The following is a 21,222-nucleotide window of genomic DNA, read 5'->3' as shown; positions in this document are numbered from 1 at the left end:
GAGGACGACCTCGATTACAAAACGTGTACAAAACCAATGAGAGCTGTTGCAAAAAAGGGGAGTATAAACAAGGGAAAGGGGGAGAGGAACAAACGAAAATATTCGATTTACACCATAAACAAATGAAAATGGGTATAACCAAAAAATGTATAACCGATTCCACATAGGCAAAACAACTGAAATCGTTTAGTTTTGTATTCGATGTGAGAACAGTGGATAAGCACCCTTTTCCAGTCAGTGTCAAATCCTGTTTGTTAACACCAACTCCGTTCACTCTTTACGTTTATACATTATTACAAGAGCCTAATGTTGTCAAACTGTTTGATAACCACGGCATGGGCATACATGTGTACTTCTTTTCTTTTCTTTTTTTCTTTTTCAGACGGAGGGCAGGAGTTTTTCGGTGTGTTTCAAACAGGGAAATGTTTCTGGCTCCACGTAATCGCGAAATCAGGCCACACGCTTGAATTATACATCTTAATAGATCAAGTCTTGAGACTTGAATGCTGATTTCTCGCGACTGGAGTCATGAAATTGCCTTTATTCATAGCCTTGCAGCTTTGATTCACCGCGCAGAGAATCAATTTCGCGCGGGCAGGACCGATCTCGAGCCGGCCGATAACATCGCAATTCACCAGGGACTCGGAACCTCGCTGTCGCGCGTCGTGTATATACACCCATTCGTTTTTCGTATCTGCCAAGTGGTTCGGAAGACGGTCACAAAAAAAGTAGCACGATAAAAGATAAAACTAAAATATAAAATAAAAAACGAGCCGGAGTCAAGCCATTATCGCCCCGCCGTTTTATTTGGTTTGTTCATTAGATAAATGGACGTGTCAGTCGCGTTTTATGGCGCCCATAAAGATAACATAGTTATATACGATATAACTTGTCTAATTTGTATCTACCTTTACGGGCCTAATATCTCGATTTCCAGAGAATATTAAATCATAGTTTCGCGATTTTGACAGGTGGACAGAATGAGTTCAGTCCGCTCCAATTTTTTTTTTTAAATCTCGCTTTTCGTCCCATTATGTTCCTAGAGAAACAAAAAAAAGCAGGTGTTATTAATGACTGCCAGAGAATTCTTCACCCCAAACTTGTCCATGGTTTTGGTTGTGTTCTTTAAATAAAACATTGCTCGCAACGAAAACAGCAATTGCAGGTTTTATTTTAATTGAAGATTTGTTCAGGGGGACAAGTGAAAATCTCAGCATTTTTAAGACAGTGCATCCTACAATACTGTCAATTTATTTTAATGAAAACGAAAGTTATACTCTTCAGCTACAACTGTTCCGGAAAATATCGCAGCTCCAGTACTACGAGTAGTAATCTCGCAGGTGTTTAATTTATAAACGGGGAATTAGCCACAAATGCAGATGTATATTACTTTGTAGCTTATTATCTGTATTTTAGTTTATACTTTCAATGTCCAACATTTTAGCTGTTAATTTCAACTCTAAAACAATTACTAATATGCACACACGAACATCAATTCGTCCGAATACGTCCGACACCATGTCGTTTCGAGCCGATTTCTACTACAGCCCAAAAAATGCGGATGATTAAAATGTTTTAAACCATGGTGTCATTCTAAAACTATTCTTATACTACGCACACTGTTGAATCATCCCAAATGTACACATAATAATCCGACACCGTACTGTAGAAGAGTGGCGTAGCCAAGATTTGTTTTCAGTAAGGTACCCAACGGGGCGCCAGCATTTTTTTTTGGGGGGGGGGGGGGAAGCACGGACGGACCCACAACGACATTTTCCCCAAATTATCAGAGTGCCAGTACCAGCCAGGTGTTGCAAATAGGTCCCCCTCCCCCCTCTCCCTGACTACGCCTCTGCCGTAGGACTGTCCAATACTTAACAGTACTTATTCAAATTCACGGTAACGATTTGAATGCGTTCCCACTTGTGGGCAGTGATATACCGTTAACAATTGTTTCGAACGTCCCAAACGTTTCGAACGTCCAAAGTTAACAAGAACAAAGAAAGAAAATATGAATTGCAAAATTTCGTCACTAAGTAAAATTTGAAATTCAAATCTCGTCTTCCTGTAAAAACAACTTCTCCAAAAATTTCTCTTTTTTGTTTAAAAGTCTATCAATTTGTTTGGTTTTTCTAAAATCTTCAACTTTCGATTGCATGGAAATACCACGGGTGACTTTATGATCTGAATCTGATATGTATTATAAATATGTAGTGAGGCCAGTGGTGGCGCAGGGTGGGGGGGGAGACTTGCCTTTCTTGCCTTTGACACCCCCCCCCTCCTCCTTATCCCCAAGAAAATAAAACAAAAGGGAAAAAGAAAAACAAAATAAGGTATAAAAAGAAAACTGAGAAGAGACTCGAGTTAATATGTTACTATACATTGAATGTAAATTGCATACTGGAAACCCTTGGAAATGGCCTTAAAACGTGGGTATATGCAATTAATACGTATGTGAGTGGATTTTTACAGCGCCCCAAGCTTCAAAATATGTAGCTCCCCCAAACAAGTGTGAATGAATGTCAATATAACATTACATACTTGTTTTTTCTCGGTGAATGGTTTATTATTATATCAAGTAAATGAAATAACATATTATATGTAGTTAGTTGGAGCTCTTCACTCCTTTCTTCTGAATATAACACGCGTGCAGTATGTTTCAGTTTGTCTAGAGGGGTTGTCTGTTTGATTGAACAAAAATCTATAAATACCTAAGACAGTTTACCCATTCCTATTGGTCGAGAGCCAGTCACGAGGCCCGCTTTAATTGGTTGATAAAGACCGGCTGGCTGGTCCTTAACACTTTTTTAGTGTCACATGAAATTTGGACTCCTATAAAATCCGGTGCCAATACTGTTTTACTGGTTGAACGATCACAATCGGCGTGCGCAATACTCAGTATTTCATAGACCTAAATTCGCACTACACTTACACAACTGCGTCTGCGCCACAGCACGCAGTACGCGCGATGCGCGCGCCAATCTCCTTATAGGGAGTTGTTCAAGACTACTCGCGAGAGGGCCATATCATAGCACAGCTGGAGGGGTATTTCCAACATGAAGTAAAACTGTTGGACAAAACTTTTGGACATTAGTTTTGAGTTGTTTTGACATTTGGACCGAACCATAATATTTTTTTTTTCTTTTTTACCGAAAATGGTATGTACGAATGGGAATAAATATGTGATTGGCCGTTATTAAACACTATGTTCATGACTGGTTGGAGTCTGGATGCTGATAAGTGCCCTCACCTTCAGCTCGGGTCAGCACACAGACTCCAACCAGACTTAAACAAAGTGTTTAAAACCGGCCAATGACACACATATTCCCTAAACGATGACTCTTCTACATAGTTCTAGCATAATACAGGATAGCAGGCACTGTTTATCATGCACAACGTGCTATAGAACAAAGGGAAGAACTGTTGTCATTATTATATCAGGCAAAAAAAAGGCTACTTACGGTGACCCTTGGTTTTATTTTTCCAATTTGCTATTTGCGAGGGACACAGAAAGGCTTTCTGCCCTTCTCGTCACAGTAGCAGACGGTCCTGCTGGTAATGACGCACACTGATGTCGTCACGGCCCGTTACGCAACAGTGGGGAATGAAAACATTTCGGTAAAGAGGGCCGTTTAATATCGACAAAGAAAATAAAATAATAATAATGGCAATAAAGTAAACAATGGGAACAAAATAGGACAGCCAAACACAGCAAAAATCAATTTCTCGCGATTAAAAGAGGGCGGGTAATAGGCGATGGCTCAAAGGGGGCCTCGTCTCTTTTCTTGACAAGGGGGTCTGACAAAAGAAAAATAACCACGGCATTATAATCGTATCCGATAAATAATATTGGCAGCTCCTGAAATTACAGATACCTTGTAAAGTATTTTGATATCACTTGTTTCAAAAAAATGCAACCTTTTTCTACATATGTATTGGATTTCCGGAATTTAGCTGTTTTATCTTGACATCGAAAGACACCACGGCAGGTTTAATGGTCCTCTAGATTTAAGTGAAGAGATGAGTTGAAAGACTTTAATATTTAAGAACTTTACCCCAGTTTCGGCATTAAACGAACAACAGAAAAACATTAAACAAACAACAGAAAAATGAACAGGACAAGTTCACATTGTTTCTATTAATCAATAAGAATGTACATGTTTATTATCATCACTGATAATAGAGGCGAGATTATCAGTAGCTGCCGGGGCGGTAGAACGCTTTTCAAACTGGGAGGGGGGGGACACCAAAAAGGGGCTCTTGCTGAGAAAACGGGGCACCTTTCGTCGGTGTAAAAGTGGAGGAAAAGATAATGGTCCCGTTCATTTCAATTTAAACAAATATGACGAGGAACGAACTATAAACAAGTTTTCCATCTTGCTGTTTGTTTTTCTCTTACCTAGTTATGTAGAGAGACCAGTTTTTTGGGGCACTGTTGATTTTGAGGGCCAGTTCAGTGACCATTTTATTTGCATAAAGAGCAATGTTATGTTTTAGGGGACAGTTTTCCATCTTGAGAGAGGGCACAATTTTCATGTTGCGATCGGGGCATTCATTGTGCATTCGAGGGGCAGTTTTCCATCTCGAGAAGTTATCGCGAGAGCAGCACTATTGTTTTTGATGGCCAATTTTCCATCTCGAGAGGGGCACAATTGTATTAATGCTAGAGGGGTATTTGTGCTTTTGAGGGGTAGTCTTCCATCTCGAGAAGGTGCACAATCTTGTTAATGCGCGAGGGGTGCTTGTCTTTTTGAGGGACAGTTTTGCATTACAAGAGAAGAGACATTTGTATTTGTAGCGCGATCATATTATGCTTTCATACGTGAGTGTTCGAGCGGCAGATTTAAGTTATTTCATCTAGAGGGGGCACATTTATAACCGCGAGAAGGGCACTTTTGTTGGCCTGTGCAATCCCCCCCCCCCCCCATCAGCCTTATCCCCAAAGATTACGCTGGGCCCAGCCACTAAGAATCAAGAGGGACTTCCTGAGCTCCCGCTCACAGCTGCTGTGACAATTGTCACCCTGACAGCGATAATTGGGTTGGCCATTTGCTGGAAGGGGAATGGGTGAGATCCGAGAGCAATCTCTGCAACTTCATCCCCAACCCCTCCTCTGCCAGGCCAGCCTGGCACAATCTCAGCAGGAGAGCCCGGGTACCCCTGAACAGACCTTTATCATGCTGCCACCATTTCAGTCATGTTCCCTGTATCCAATAACAGAACTGATTGATAATGACTTTTGTGCAACAAGGAATCAGACTATTTCTCCTTCCAGCCTCGCTTTTGGTTACAGTGATTTGAAAGGGGAAAAGTCAAATGGCTGCAACATGATAATGGTCTATTGCTTGTACACATAGTTTGGGGTGTACCGAATCTTTTCCCGACCAAGATTGGCGCAGCAGCTGCTGGGACCGCTGCAAATGCGGCCAACAGCGGACTACGGACCGTGTAATCGATTGTGCCCTGAACGGTGCTCCAAGTTGGATGGAGGGTCTTGTCAACCTCGATAAGGCCACACAGTTCTGGTTGGAGAGTGCTGAACTCTGACAGGGACGAGGATCAGCACTGACTGACCGCACTTGCTAACAGGGCTCCGATTACCTCAATTTCGAAACAGGACATCTGCTATAAAGCCCTGTTGTTCACGATAAAACCTACTATTAAAGATATTAGTCCAAATATCAGCATCTTTGTCCCTCTTGGAGGTTTCTTTTTGTCTCCCGCACCTCGTTGCCAACAGTAACACGTGTTTTTTTTTCTTTTTGCTTTTTGATACGAGTTGGCAGGGTGTCAGCCCGCGTATACGCGCTCTAGCAACACATATGCATTATAGGTTCGACTTTTGGCGTCACTATCGATACATTGCAGCATGCGTTCGCTTGGTAAGTTTGCCAATTTACCATAAACTATAATGATATTGAATATTATTCATAGTATGCATGCATTGTTGTTTTTTTCTTTGACGCACATAGTGAGTGGCATGCAGTCATGATACAAGTGCGATAAGTGTTTGAGGCCGAAGCTTTGGAGATGAACATAGTTTTGAATGTATTCATAGCACAGGGGACAATAACGGCGTATTTCAATGCATCGAGAATGTAGAGCCGGCACAGAACAAAGACGCACGGCAGCCGTTTGAAATGCACTACTCAGGAAATTGGTGGCTTCATAGAATGATCACACCTTTCAAAATGCAAAGCCGCAATGACATTCTTATCATGAATCATACATTTTAGTTCTTGGACTAAGCTCAGTAGGCTTATTTTGATTCTTTTCAAAGAGGGGGGGGGGAACAACTCGTTGTGTGGGGGAAAATATCGACATGGCAAAAAAACACCAATATGGGAATCAGGTGAAATTAGAAATTACATAAACTTGCGGTTTATGAAGATTGGGTAAACTCAGGGCACATTCTTGAATGCCTTATAACTCCAAGAGTGATTATATGTCAAACAAAGTACCTGTCAACGCAATACGTCGCCGTGTGCATGCTATTTAACTACTGCCATAAAAGTATAGTTGTAAATTCACACCCTATAGCAATGTAATTGGAATGTTTATCCTTTTACTGAATTTATTTATTACTCAATTAATATTGAATTATCTTAATTTCTTTCTTTTTGTTATAAACAATTTTTTGTAGGTGCAATTCGATGTTTGTAGGATGAGAGTGACGTTGACTGGTGTTTGCACTTCACAAAATAAAAGGACCGGGGAACCAGCGCGTGGCTTTAGTTGTTTGTACGGCGCGCTATACAGCCAACGAGCTCTCCGAATTTCATTACGTGGAGATAAAGTGTTTTAAACATGCTGCTAAACCTCCGTCGAGACGAGTCTGTGTTAGAAATCCTTACAGCTACTGTTCTTTTTCCCAGTGAGGATCGACGCAGGATGAATCGAGTGGGCACGGCCGGGAGATCGGTTGATTGTCCTGTGAAAGATAATTGATGACATGATCTTGTTGACAGCACTGTCTTAACATCTCACGGTGAATTTCAAACTCGGGGATTGACCGTTTGATTTCCCATTTGATTTGACTGACAGAGCGCTCTTTGCTCTTTGCCACGAGCAGATAGATTGCTTTCTCATAACTGCAATTTTAAAGTCTATACTCGCAAGATTTCGAAGGTAGCAGTTTAGTCACGCATTTCATTTTTTTGTTTAATAGAGGATTTTGGAAAGCTGCCAAAACAACCATGCGTTTAATCAATTGATGCTCACGTAAACGGGCTGTCAGAACCACACAAAAACTCTGGGGATTTATTGTATCACGATTTAATCGCCGTTTACTTTAATATTAATATTCTGTAATTTCATTGGTCTATTTTCGGTCACATGCCTATTTTCTAAAAACGACAGTATGCGTCAAGGCGTAGCTCGTACCGTCTTTCGTTATTGGCTTACGACGCGTGAATATTACATCATTGCACATATTACGTTGTCATCTGCCATATTGCACGTCGATGATGTCAGCTGTTTTTTTGCAACGCGTGACACTCTGGTGACACTCACGATATTCCCGACACTGTTTCGACAACATAATTAATTGAAGTGCATTTGTCCAGGCGCGGTTATACCGGGGATGGTGGGGGGGGGGGGGGGGGGGCAGGGGGTCTAGCTTGTGGACAAACACATGGCTGTCTCTGAATTTTGTTGACATAAATTCAGGTCATGATGCAGACGCATACAAAGTTAGCACAAAATCTACCCTGTGTTTCTGTCGATATAGGCCTTAAAAAATACACGATGACGTCATGATGACGTCACTTTGATTTTGAATACCAGTATCAATACCAACCTACCGACCAAGTTCCATAACGAACGGACATTCCCTTATATGTATTTCAAAAAGTCACCTTTTTTTATGACGCCAATGTTTGGCATACATCTACATGTGCTAGTTTAAGTGTGTGGAAAGTATAAAGGCAATCGGATTGAGTTTTGTTTTGCCCAAAGTGCCATGAACGATGAAAACGCGTAGGCCTACAAATGCTAGGCAAATGGCTGAAAAAGAAAAAAGAAAAAGAAAACAAAGCCTTAAACAAAAACAAATGCTGTTTCGGCAATTTTTACGAAACATCACATTTTTTTTTTAAGAACATATAAAGTGACGTCACGTGCGAAGGGTCAAGCACCCCTAAAATAATGGATCTAGAAACGCGTCTGCATTTGTCATTCCTTACTGAGTCAGGGCAAGTGGACATTCAATACACAATATTCACTAAACAATTTGTTCAACATGCCGTGTCCTACACGGCAACAACAACTAAGCCCCCTATGGCGTCGTTGTGGATTGTTTCACTAGAAAGAAAAGGAATAAATTGCTTCAGGCGTTTAATTGTTGTTGTTTTTTTTTAAGTTACATCTGAATAATGGAATCAATAATATTTGAAATGAGTCAAAGGAGGAAGAGAAATCAACGCACTTATAATGACCGACCTTGCATTTCTTACATAATTTATATTCAAGAGCTCTTGAGAAAGGTCCTGTTAAGGATCAAAATTTTCGGCCCTCAAATTTTGTTGTTTTTGCATATTTCAGGTCAACCCAGTCAGTTACCAGTTTGCAACAGTGTTATTCAGTTTCATGGGAAAAACAAGAAACAGTGAAGCCCCAGCCCACTCGAAAGGTCGATCAACTGGCACAAAATCTCTGAATCGTCAGCTCATTTTCAAACAAGCAAACAGACTAAAGGACAAACAATTACAGTATTCAAACTTCAGTTACGTTTCTCGTTAATCGCATTGTATCACATCATGTCACATTTTGCAGGATACGGGCTTTGCATTTTGATGATACAGCGTTTTTGATGACAGCTAAGCTTTATGACAGGCCGTTCTGCAAACCCTCAGGGCGCATGCCTGCGCGGTTGTTCCAAATGCCATGTCCCACCACAACACTTAACTTTTCTTTGCAAATCGTGTTGTTTGTCAAAATTGAACATAAAAAACGAGTCTTGAGGTGATTTATCCGGGAAAAAGCTTCGAACATCAAGGGGATTTCCATAGTGTTAAGAGAAAAGGAAAATATGACTTGAGGCTTGTGAAAGGAATTCAATTGTTTAATCATCTGTCTAATAACATCGAAGAGCGTTGACATTCACCAAAGGGCCACAATATTAGATAGTGAACTTATAATATTCCGAAAGTAAAGATTAACTGATGTTATTCAACAATTAAAGTTTCTTCAGAGGCACAAACGAAAACGCAAGACAAGGCAAGTAAAGCTGGTCTCAGATAACGCAAATTCCATTGAGTCGAATCAGAATGGCTAATTCACTGGAACTTCTCTTCTTGCACGTGCACACCTACAAAGTCGGCTGGATTGAGCACATTTGTTGGCGTTACATGTACATCCTAGTTTGAAGTCCATGCAGAAAGTCAGTCAGTCAGGCACCAGCATCCTGGGACCAGCGACAAATTGTAAAATATTTAAAGGTAATAAATTGCGGGACTTTTTCCTTCAAAGTAGTGTATCCGGATTTTTCCTGTCGATGTTTTTGAGACATCGATTTGTCTTTTCTTGACAACAGTTTCTCTAGTCTATGGGATATTACCTTACCTTTGCACAGCATAAATGCGACTAAAGATTCGGTGATTTACGCAAACAAAACTACGAGTCTGTTGACATCGACATTCTGACCATTGAGCGGGCGCCTTATATCGGGTCTAACGTACACCGTTGTATTAACCAGAAAAAAAACGTGTCAGCCCAGGCGCGTACGCAGGGGGGGGGGGGGGGTGTTTTGGCTGTTAAACACCCCCCTTTGCCATTTAAAAATATGGAGGGAAAAGAGAGTTATGTGACCGAGCGCGGAACAATTACAAATTATGTGCATATGTTCTCAACTTTAAGCTTTGAATACAGAAGACACTTTATAAGAGCAAGAATACATAGGCCTAAATGTATTTGAAACAAATGAAACAAAATATCCCCTCAATTTTAAAAACTTCTGCTAAAAAAAACAGGTGAAAAGTGGCCAGGAAACGCCTCAGATTGCACCACAGAGCATCTACGATCCAAAATTTCCCGGGCCCTTAACCCTAAAGGGGCCGGGGGGGGCGGAATCCGCCCCCCCCCCCCCCTCAACATTTTCCGTGATAGCCTCTAAAAAAAAAATTCGCGACCCGAGCTGTTATAACTTTTTAGCCTCGAGCTTTGCGCATCTTTTGATACCAAAAACATAAAATCGGACCACGGGTTGCCGCGTAGCGAAAAATTTTCCGGCGCTACGCGCCGTGAAAACTGAATTTTCGCATATACGTCGTGTACACAGAGCAGAATTGCCATTCGTACATATGAATAATTATTAATTAGCCATAATTCCAAAACCCTTTGGCCTATAGTCATGAAATTTCTTGGGTATGTTTAGGAAGAGTTGCTCTATGCATGTGCCGAGTTTCAAAATTTTTCGTCACTCGATGGCCGAGCTCTTGGGGGGGGGGGGGGGGGGGGGGGGAATCCGGCCCCCCTCCGCCCCCCCCCCCCCCCCCCCCCCCCCCCCCCCCCGCTGAGTAATTTTAGCCAATTACAAGAACAGATCCTAGCACTTCCGCAGCCCGTGTCACTTTTTTTCTTGAATTTCTTCTTTTTTTTGTTTAAATGCTGTTGAGGGAGGGGACTGCCCACATTGACCCCTTTACTCATATGTTCATCATAAGACACAGAACATGGGGTTTTTTTTCGATTTACTATGTTTGGCGCCAACACAAACTCCCGACTTTTATTTTAGCGTTAAGTTTAGCCCACTGATACTATTTTTATTTCGGACGCCAACACAATTTACCATCTTCATTTCTAACGTCATAAATGATGACATCCAATTTTGAAACACCCCCCTTGAAAAAATCCTGCGTACGCCACTGTGTCAGCCAAAATTCGCATCAGCATTTTAGTATACATTTCTCATCGAAATGACGTCACAATTTCTAAATTCGACTCCGATTGGCTTGTGCGCGGGGTCGCATACATCTGGCATTGCTCAGATTACATCAGAGGTTGGTTACGGATCGGTGAGTGCTCCTTTGGACAACGGTTGATACGCAGACTACAGCTTCTGATTCCCTGCCATAAAAACAACGGTTTTGCCCATGCGTCACACTTCAAAAGAACTACTCGTTGCTGGGACACCAGCTTAGCTGTATTATTCCCTCCTACACCCAGCGGGCCCAATTAGAAAAACAAGCAACTTTTATTTCCCCCAAGCTTCAAAGCTTGATTACCTGATAAGCAACGAAAAGAAACGAGTGATTACACCTAATACGAGGCCCATTTGCCTGGCAAAGAATTGAGAATAGAACAGAATTGCTTAGAAAAAAGTCCCAAACCAGGAAGATGTCATCAGTCGTATTGACTGGCTCTTCGATTCCCTATTGCTATATGTTACTTACCATACATGTAGAATGGGGCCTTGTTTAATTTTTTCCGTGAAGCATATTCGATCCCACGGGTAAGCAAAACAATGAAACATATATTGCACGTGTACTGTTTGGGCTCTGATGTTTTTCGATACCTGTCCCTTTTCTGCGTGTTTGGGGGGGGGGGGGAGAGACTTATAAAACAAGGCGGGTTAAACACACTGGAAGCAATCTTCGTCGTGAGACGATAAATGATCGTACATTCTTCGACTAAACTACCGTACGCTTCCCGATACTTGATCCTACCGGATGCTGAAAACGAGTATGCATTATATAGTGCCACCGACGTCGGATCCAAATTACAAAGCTACTTGAAACGATATCCATTGCCGAGTGAACCTCGTCCCCGGTGCTTAATTTATTTTCAACCTCGTTTCCAACAGTAAGCCCTGCGATGGGAACTTGCTTCCTGTATCCTGATTAGATTAACAGGTCAATGGATTTATATCGTGTACTTGGTGTTGTTATTTCCAACGTGTATTATGTGTTTTTTCCGGTTCCTTGTAATTAAGACGTCCACACCTTAAAATAATCCTTGCATTTCCAATTTGCTCATATTAATATGATATGTAATGCTGCATATTGCTGGATAAGATTGTAACATTCTAATTTGAAAAAAAAAAATGTGTTTTTTCCGTAACTCACGCCGCGACGAATTTATTGTTTTACTTCAGACACCACAGGCAAAAACAAACGCTGATGTAAGCACAGGCGGGCACCAGACTATTCCTCATTTGCATACGTATACAAAGAAATTGGATATGCAAATGATCCCTTTTCAGGGCGAGATAGCAGATAGTGGTGGGAGCGTAATGCTCGACACCCTGGGAACGAGGGTGTTGCTGAGTATATAACTTTGTGCATAATCACGTCGTGAAGATGATCAGGTAATACATATTTTTTTTCCAAACAAAAACGTGTAGTAGTCGTTCGTTTGAGAGGTACACATTTTATTATCAAAACATTTGTAATAACACATTATTGTATGGCTAAGACTCGTTTTCGATAACTATTTTGAAGTTACACCAGAAATAAAATCTTGATTTGAAACTTGCACTTTTTTTCAATGAGTCTTGCTGACAGATTTGGAGTTCAGACAACTGTGCGGTGACATTTAAAAAAGATCTCCCTTTCCCGAGTGAGTACAAATTAAAGATGGTATATACAACGCGAACAGCACTTTGAACGTTCTGCAAAAAAACATCGAATGCACCCGCTGTGAATAAAAAATCACGTTCTTTGTTGTCCAGTCCTTTTCAATTCAATATCCATTGATACATCTTTCACGTCGCGGAAAGTCCCATCTGAAATTGCTTTAAACCCACATCCCTCTCAGTTCTTTTTTCTCCCCATAGGTTGCTAGGTACTTTGGTTAGATTGCAGACTAATTAAACGTCGGCTTGGCTTTCACGAATCGAATCTGGATTAAGTACATTGTAAAACTCAGTGAGACCGAATCCTGAGGACTTTTTTCCTCCGTCATTACAGCTGCGGCGGTCGCTGGACTTTAGATCGCACGGTAGCGCTGGTCCATCGGTACGCGACTTATTTGATCGCCGCTGTTTCAAAATTAACTTCATTTACTGCAGTGTAAGGGATTTGTATTGTGTTCCTTGTTGTTCTAACTCCATCAAGAGACGTGGATAGATTTGTTTTGAAAGAATTTTGTTTCTGTGAAGAGTCACTGAGACTAAGACCAAGAGTGCAGAAAAAAAACATGTCAAAACAAGAAAGTCAGGCAAACTCTGCTCAGTCGCTGGCCATCAAAAAATCTCCAAAAATCATTTTAAGGCAAAATGAGAACCTCAGTTTTTCAGCAGATAAAGTGCAAGTCAATTCCAACTTGGCAGGAGACTTACTTTCCATTGTTTTGTTTTGCTTTAGAGAGTAAAACCAATTACAGTCATATCCAACCTTGTACACAAAATAGGCCATTCAATATTTCGGTGACAGGTCTGTATGGCAATTTGTTTAAAACATAGGACAACACCACAAAAAGAAAACCACACTACTTTGACAAATAACACCACGAGAGGAAGGTATATTCTTCTCGCCATGCATACTCGGCTTTGGATTTGACGTTGGGCGTCCCATGTTGTTATCAGATCTTCCTATACTTCAAGGATTTCCACAGTATCGCCAGAAAATCAAGCGAAAACAAGCAAATTACCGGCATATTCGGTGGTACTAGACCTTCTGATGGACGAAAAGTATACCTTAAAGAGACAGGCAACTAAGGACTACCGAGAATCCAAAACCACATACAGTAACATCGATAAGCTCTACTAACAGAGACCCTGATAACGTTACTCTGATAGTGAGAGGTGCATTACACTATTCCTATAAATCTCAACGTGGCACTTGGATGATTTCGGCGCTGAGGAGAATCCGCACTGATAGGATTATGGCCGCCAGTACCTATCGGTGTCTGAATGACTGAGTGATCAAGGGCGGATCGGCGGAACATGATTTTTTTTATAAGTGACGTCGCAATAAAGGCAGGCACTGCGTACACCACCATCTTTTCCTCCAAAAGATTTGATTAAAGTGGTCAGAAATAGCCTCAGATCGCACCACAGAGCATCTAGAATCCAAAACGTTTCGGGGCCCTTAAAAAAGCAAGCCCCGAACCCCACGCCTTACTTTTTGGGACCCACTTTTTGGGGGACCAAATTGTTTTGCCCCCCCCCCCTCAAACAACGGTGTTCTGGATCCGCCCTTGTGAGTGAGTGAATATCATGTCAAAAATGTCTCTGTTCACTTTGTAACGGGTACGGAAACTACGATTTGTGAAAGGGCATGTATAGAGCTTGATGACATTTCACTGTGAAAATCGAGGTGAAGGGTTTGCTCTACAGACTGACAAGGTACTTCAGTAAATTTTCAACTAGTCTTGAAAAACAGTATTAAATCTCGCATATATCACTTCTATATTAATGCAGCCTTACCACATCAGTCGTGGTATTGAAAAAAAGAAATAGTGCCCTCGTTCTTTGATAAAAAAGCTGATCAGTTACGAAAGGAGCCAGTCACGGTATTAACTTACGACCGTGCGCGGCGAAATCTTATCTCGACGAGGGCCATTGGAATGCGAGTCCGGCAGAGACGATATAACCCCGTACGTGTTACCAAACACCCTTCTCTATTCCCACGACACCTACGAGTGTCGTATTACGGCTCCTCCTGGCAACATACGCGTTCTGATTCAACGGCTTCGCTGTTTGCAGACGAAATATATAGATTCACAGGGGGCATTTGGGGGATGTGTTAAATCACTTTTTTTCCTAGGATAATGCTAAGCTCACAACTTCGGATCGCTCGGGGCGAGTGTTTCTCTTCAGTAAACCTCAAATGTTTGCGAAACATCATCGCTGGTAAATATAGCATGTGAGGGCGTTAACTCTTCGTGATATCGTGGTGGGATTTATAATCACTTCGAATGATATGATAATTACGATAACACCATGAGTGGGTTAACGTTCGGGCTAAAAATGAAATGAACACAGCTTAGGAAGTGATGCCACCTGCCCTTAACGTAGTGTTTTACTGACTTCACCTGCCTTGGGAACACTCCTCCAAAGCTTTGAATAACAAGGACAGATGACCTAGTGCCGTGAGTCAACTAAACACGGATGAAATGTAACTTACATTCGCTTTTGTTGTAATTGTAACACATGGATGGATTTGGGGGTTAGTACCTTATAGCAGAAATTGCATTCACTGTTGTAAAAAAAAAGGCTCAAAGATTCTGAAAAAAAACACAGAATAAATGCTCTTCTTGAAGTCTACTTCCCTAACCCAACTTCAGACGAAACCTCGGGGCAATTTATAGACGACGGAGATTCGTCAAATCAGAGAACCAGACTAGCTAGCTTTAACCCTTTTTTTGCGGATGTGTAACTGATTGCAAACAGAATGTGGACTAACTAAATTTGATAATATTTGGGGGAGTATTTGGATGGTCGGCCGACCATCATTAGCAATTGATGAAAAAAAAATATGTTTCTTGAAAAATGACAGCACACGACGAAGAACGATTCCACACGATACTTGAGACTATTATTCACATGCAGTTACGTATTCCAAAATATTTGGGTATTTTTGTTATTTGGCGTTTGTAAATTATGTATACCGGGACTTGCACACGACCCGACCAACGTATGCGACAACCAGAAGATGGTGTTTGTACGTGGCTAAACAGATACAGATACTGCCTTTAACTCGACAAAAAAAAATAGAATTGGCTTGTAAGGTTGGTGAATAAACATGAATTAATTCAGCGAACAAAATTAAAAGTCCATTTTTTAGGTGGAACCACGTCCGCGCGCAGGCCGCACGTGTTCTTAAAGACAAGACGCGCGCGCTTTTTGGCAGTCCTATTGGTTGAAGGAGCCCGGAGCGTGTGCGTATTACCTAAGCCCAACTCACGCTAGTCTGGTGTCACGTCAGAAAATGACTGTCGCCAAATGATGTGACTTACAATATGTTTTTTGTAAGGTTCATAATGAAAGCCTCATCCAGAATCGAGTTATGCTGTTCTCGAGGCAAAAACCTGGGTAACAAGTTGCTTCGATTAGAAGCACCGGATAGATTAACGTGTGGAATCGTACAAAGAAGATTGCTTGACGATCACACGTTGAGGGTATCCGGTAAAGGAAAACAACTTGGCATCCAATTCAGAGCCAACGGACGGACGAAGATTTGTATCACATGCAGAGCATTACTTTGGTAATCCGACAAACAGACACATACAACTTACGAAATAACAGTATCAGACCAGATCGAACCGGATTAGACCAGTCAATAGTCCACTTAACCAGATCAGACGCCATGCCCAACAATTCATGTCAGATTACATTTTAACCTGAGGGGCTGATCGAGTGTATCAAAACGGGTAAGGAAGCATGTAAGGTCTATTTAGTTTGCACTTCTCACACGACGTCATTAAGATCGTCCTTGCAGTAAGTCTCATCGAAAAGACATCCAATCAAAAAGACCAGCTCTACAGTGGATATTTGTTTTCACCTCTGTTACATCCTATATCCACTTACGATGGTGCATGGATAGGATGCAACACCGAATGAAGTTGAAGACGGGAAGGGCGATTTAATCACGAATGTAGTCGCCAATCTATATCAGAGGTGATCTTGAGTATACTTCAATCTTACCTCTGAGAATACGGTTTGGGGAAAACGTGAATTGAAAGACAAGATAGGTCATGTGGAGATGGGTCTTTTTCAGCGAGAAGAAGGGCGGATTTCATGAAAGGAGGTGACTTACTTATTGAAGTCCACTCTGAATTTCACTGGTCAGATTGATCTGGAATCCGCTTTCTTTTCAGGGTCAAAATTGACTTTTTTTTAAAGGCGAAATGACACAATAGTTTGGGGCGCTGTGAACCCATGGTTACTGTGTTCGACTTATGTGTAAATGGGTGCGAACGGGGAACATGGTGCCTGTGTTTTTGGGCAAGGCACTTTACTACGATTGCCTCTCTTCACCCGGGAGTATAAATGGGTACCTGTGAAGGTAGATACCAAATTGAATTGCCCTGATCTCCAGCTGCTGCAGAAAAACGGTCTCATTCCTGATGAACATGGCACATTATTGAAAGCGCTTTGACACATTAGGTATAAGGCGCTATATAAACACTCGGGAGGTAACACACTGAATATACAGTGTTTAAACGTCGGTGAAGGGCAAAACCTAATTTGATTTATATCACCCCGACGCAACATTCCATCTTATAATAGTCCATATAAGGAGTTGTTTACCTTTTTTGCGAGAAGGAAATTCCATAATATAGCTAGATATGATTGTTTCGAAAAACATGAAGCAAAATTGATGAACACAATCGTTGGAAATATATAATTCTGACTTGTTTTGACTTTTGGACCGAAACGTTTGGATTTTTCTGACCGTAAAGGTATTCGGCTCGGGTAATTTTCACCCATCAAGGCTCCAACCGGTCGGAAATATAGTGTTTGAAACCGGCAAACACACATGTATTCCCTTATTAAAATTGACTTCAACCTATCTTTATTTCTTTAGCAGGTCTTTGCATTATATAATCAGTTTTGGAAATTGAAGGCATTGAAGAATTTGTCCTGAATTTACAAAACCATATATTAGATGCAACGGAGACACGACAAAAAAATTGGACCCCAAATGTATGGAATGACACTTATAATAAGGCAAGGAAATGTAGGACTGTTTTCATTGATATGTCAATGATTAGCATTTTTCCGACCGAAGGCGGGGCTGAGGGCTGGCTAGCCACCCCAACCACTTTCCCGGTTCCGCCCTTGAAACATTTCGAGTGTAAAACAGCTACACTTCATGGTCGGAGGATAAAAACGTAAAAGAAAACGGCAATGGGGAAACTATTTAACGTTGAACCAACATTTTGTTGTTTCAGCTACGGGCTGTCTAAATAGGCCCACCTGAATGGATATTTGGCAATAGACAGACCCTTGCTACATTTCCTGGCAAACAACCAAACCTCTATCGCTACCGTTATTAATGTTGACGGGAGATACGTATCACTAGTACAAACGCACCATGATTGTTTTTTGGGGGTGTTTTTTTTGTGTGTGTTTTTTTATTTGGGGGGGGGGGGGTTAGTGCTTTGGGGGAAAACGGAGGGAAAGGAAGGTTGAGTTCCTAAATCAACTACGATACAAATTGATTTCACGGTCTGGGGAGTAAATGATGTTGTCACGGGAGAGTCACCGGCGCAGAGGGACGTCCACGGGGATTTCCTTTGTGCAAAATCAGGAAAAACCAACACCGTACACCTCATCCGGCTAAAATCCATCGCCACTATCCCATTGTTAGTTTCTGTTGTTAACAAGGTTGCTAGTTGAGTGTAGGTGTTGTGAGCTCTCCGGGACTATTGACGGTAGATACACGACTATTCAATCATTTTTTTTGTTCACGTTACGATCACGGAGTGATATTTACAAATACTGTGGAGAAATCAAAATATTAGGAAGTGAATTTTAAAGGGAACATGGGAAAAACTAACATGTCTTAGTTTTACTTAAAAGTCGATATACAAAATACCCACATTTTTTTTAATTTTTTTTTATTTTTACAGATTTGCGTTTTTTTATTTTTACAGTTAGACCTGTGGCAGTGGTTGATGGCGTACACAGAAAACGAACTGATTTCTTAAGTTGTACCATGTCTCAATTAGGGCATAATACAATCATAAAAATAGCAATAATCAATCTGGATATTGTCTTTAAACAAAAAAGGATCAGTAAGTATATACAGGGTGAGTAAACAAAACCACGAAACCCGAATGTCGGGAACATTGTTGTAGTGAAGTTCTGCATGTATCACTTTTAAACTCTAGGATATAAAAGCCCAACTCATAAGCTTTCTTTTACAAGAATCATTCAAATCACTCGTGTAATTTTCAAGTTTTCAAATTACACAGGGATGTGTGTGAATTGTTTTCGTTTTCCTGAAAGCAGGCACACCTTTGTTTGTGATCCGTGGACAGAACTTTAAAACGGTGGCTGTGTTTAAAATTCCATAACTTGAAAAGTACATGAGTGATTTAAATGCTACTTGATCTAAAAAAAAAAAAGGCTGTGAATTGGGCTTTCATATCCTAGATTTTGAAAGTGCTACATGCAGAACTTCACTAAAACAATAATAATGACTACATAATAGAGGGGGAAATCTGAATACATGGAAAAAAAAGCTACAAATAAAGCCAGATTGGTTTAACGGTGTTTTGTGTGTTGCTTTTTCTGTCTGTTCCTTTTGCTTTCGAGGGTGGGGGAATTACTATTCCTTTTTTTTTTGTGGTCACAACGTGGGCAGATGTTAAACAGAGAATATATTTTTGAAATTGAGATGGCTCATTGATAAAATTCAGCTCTGCGTCACGGTTTCCCCAAAACTTGAGTGCCCTGAGGTTGATAAGAATAACATATTGATAACAAAATGTGAAATCATTGACATCTGTAAACTACTTGCGAATAGCGCGTGGGTGCAAAACATCCCAAGCGCCTGTCGCTCATGGGAAACAGAAGGAGTTCGTAGAGCAATTGAGAATTCGAGTACAGCGAAACCTTGGCAGTATAATGCTGAACTTGTTGAACTTCGCTGATAAAATCTAGAAACTGCCCGCTTTCCACGGGTAATTCTATAGGCATATTCCGTTATTCTATATCTGATTCTCTATTCTTTCTGTTTTGTATCCGGATTCAAGAGGCAGCATTCTGGGGGAAACGCTAATTAATGCGCATTACCTTTGCAAGTTTTATCCTTAACCTACAGGAGGTGAAAGTATTGGGAAGGGAATAGACTTTCAAAATGAAATTCATAAAGTATGCTTTTATGATACAAACACATAAAAAAAGTGAGCCCTGTTTTCTTTTTCTTTTTGTGCAAAGAACCTTTTTCCTTTCTTTTTTTGAAGAAACAGTTGACATTCTTTAAAGGCATTGAATTACCGCAACAAAAGTAGAAGGTAAAGGGGCGAACTTGTGTTCACAGGAATGGAGTGCCCATCTCTCTTTCGAAGCAATTGGCCAGACTCGAGTCCCTTCACAGAGAGTTTGTTACATTCCTAGCATTGGTACCCATTTAACACCTGGGTCGAGAGGAGTAATTGAGGTAAAGCGCCTTACTCAAAGGCACAACACGAATGGCCACGGCGGGGCTCGAACCCACAACCTCACGATCATGAATCCTGTGCTCTACCGATAAACCACACGTGCCCCCGTTTTCTTCTCGAAATCCTACCGAACTAGTATCATAAAGCTTACTTGGAGTAAAGATCGTACTGATAATAAGACCATCGTGAAATAATTCCTTCGGCGTGCTCTCAGTTTGAAGCAAATAATACAAGGTGATTTCCAGCGATCAGGCAAGTAAAGAGTGACATAGAAAAAAAATCGTGTTTCGAAATCCAAAGGTTGTACATGGTTTTTAACATTGGTTTTCTTCTCAAAAACTATGATATCCAAGTTTTGAACATTCGTCTTTGGATTTTTGGGCGGTGTTATTGGAAACAAATAAAATGCATGAAAATAAAATGATCCTACAATGCCCTTAATCCTACCAGATCCCAACTTCATATTTTTTTTGTATTTTTCAGACATGTCGCTTAATTACGGCGTACAATTGTTATAGTGCAGGTATACTTACAAACTTGGGCGTTTCTGCTGTTACTTCCCCTGGCCTCTCTCAGCATCAGGTCTCGCAGGGCGTTGAAGGCGTCCTCGTCGCCCACCATTTCCTGTGAGCGACACGCCCCCACAAACAACATCAGGGCCAGGAACAGAAGAACCACCTTGTACGCCATCTGAAATGCGAAGGGCAAATGACATAGCTTGTTACCATGTGGCATTGCTCACTTCGTCTTTTAATCTTAAATATATATATATATTTATATATAATAAAAACAGACAGGACCGACATTATTAGACGACATGAGAGACATTTTGCAAAACAAAAAGCAATCAGTATATCCCGAAGCACCCGAAAATCGCGAACATATAACGAATATCCTCCGAATATTAACAAAAACGAGTTCGACAAATTGCGGACATTTTCGGAATCGGGAGGATTTCCTTGCGATTACTAAAGATACCTCACCCCATTTCATTAAGAGTTTTTAGAAACGGGGACTAGGCTTCCTTCATTCTTGAATACTAGATTTCTTGGGATCCTTTGGAAGTCGTATTTTGAACAATCAAAATATGACCCCCCCCCCCAGAAATTACGTGATGTGCTGCGTAATTTAACACCACTGCGAGTTAGCCGACCAGTTACTGTCGACACT

The 21,222-nt window shown here is 41.0% G+C and overlaps 1 long non-coding RNA gene across 1 annotated transcript in view; it reads right to left on the bottom strand.

The window, feature by feature from the left end:
* Positions 1 to 3,480: 3,480 nt before the first annotated feature.
* Positions 3,481 to 21,222, bottom strand: part of LOC119736168 — a 33,431-nt gene continuing 15,689 nt past the window's right edge. Inside the window, exons 2-3 of the long non-coding RNA XR_005272285.1 lie at positions 20,586 to 20,742; positions 3,481 to 3,568 (exon numbers count right to left, since the gene is read on the bottom strand). This is a non-coding gene — a long non-coding RNA (uncharacterized LOC119736168). The remainder of the gene's footprint in view (positions 3,569 to 20,585; positions 20,743 to 21,222) is intronic.

The sequence above is a fragment of the Patiria miniata genome, unplaced genomic scaffold (assembly GCF_015706575.1).
Source record: "Patiria miniata isolate m_02_andy unplaced genomic scaffold, ASM1570657v1 HiC_scaffold_29, whole genome shotgun sequence".
Classification (NCBI taxonomy): domain Eukaryota; kingdom Metazoa; phylum Echinodermata; class Asteroidea; order Valvatida; family Asterinidae; genus Patiria; species Patiria miniata.
This window is presented reverse-complemented; position numbering and strand designations above follow the sequence as displayed.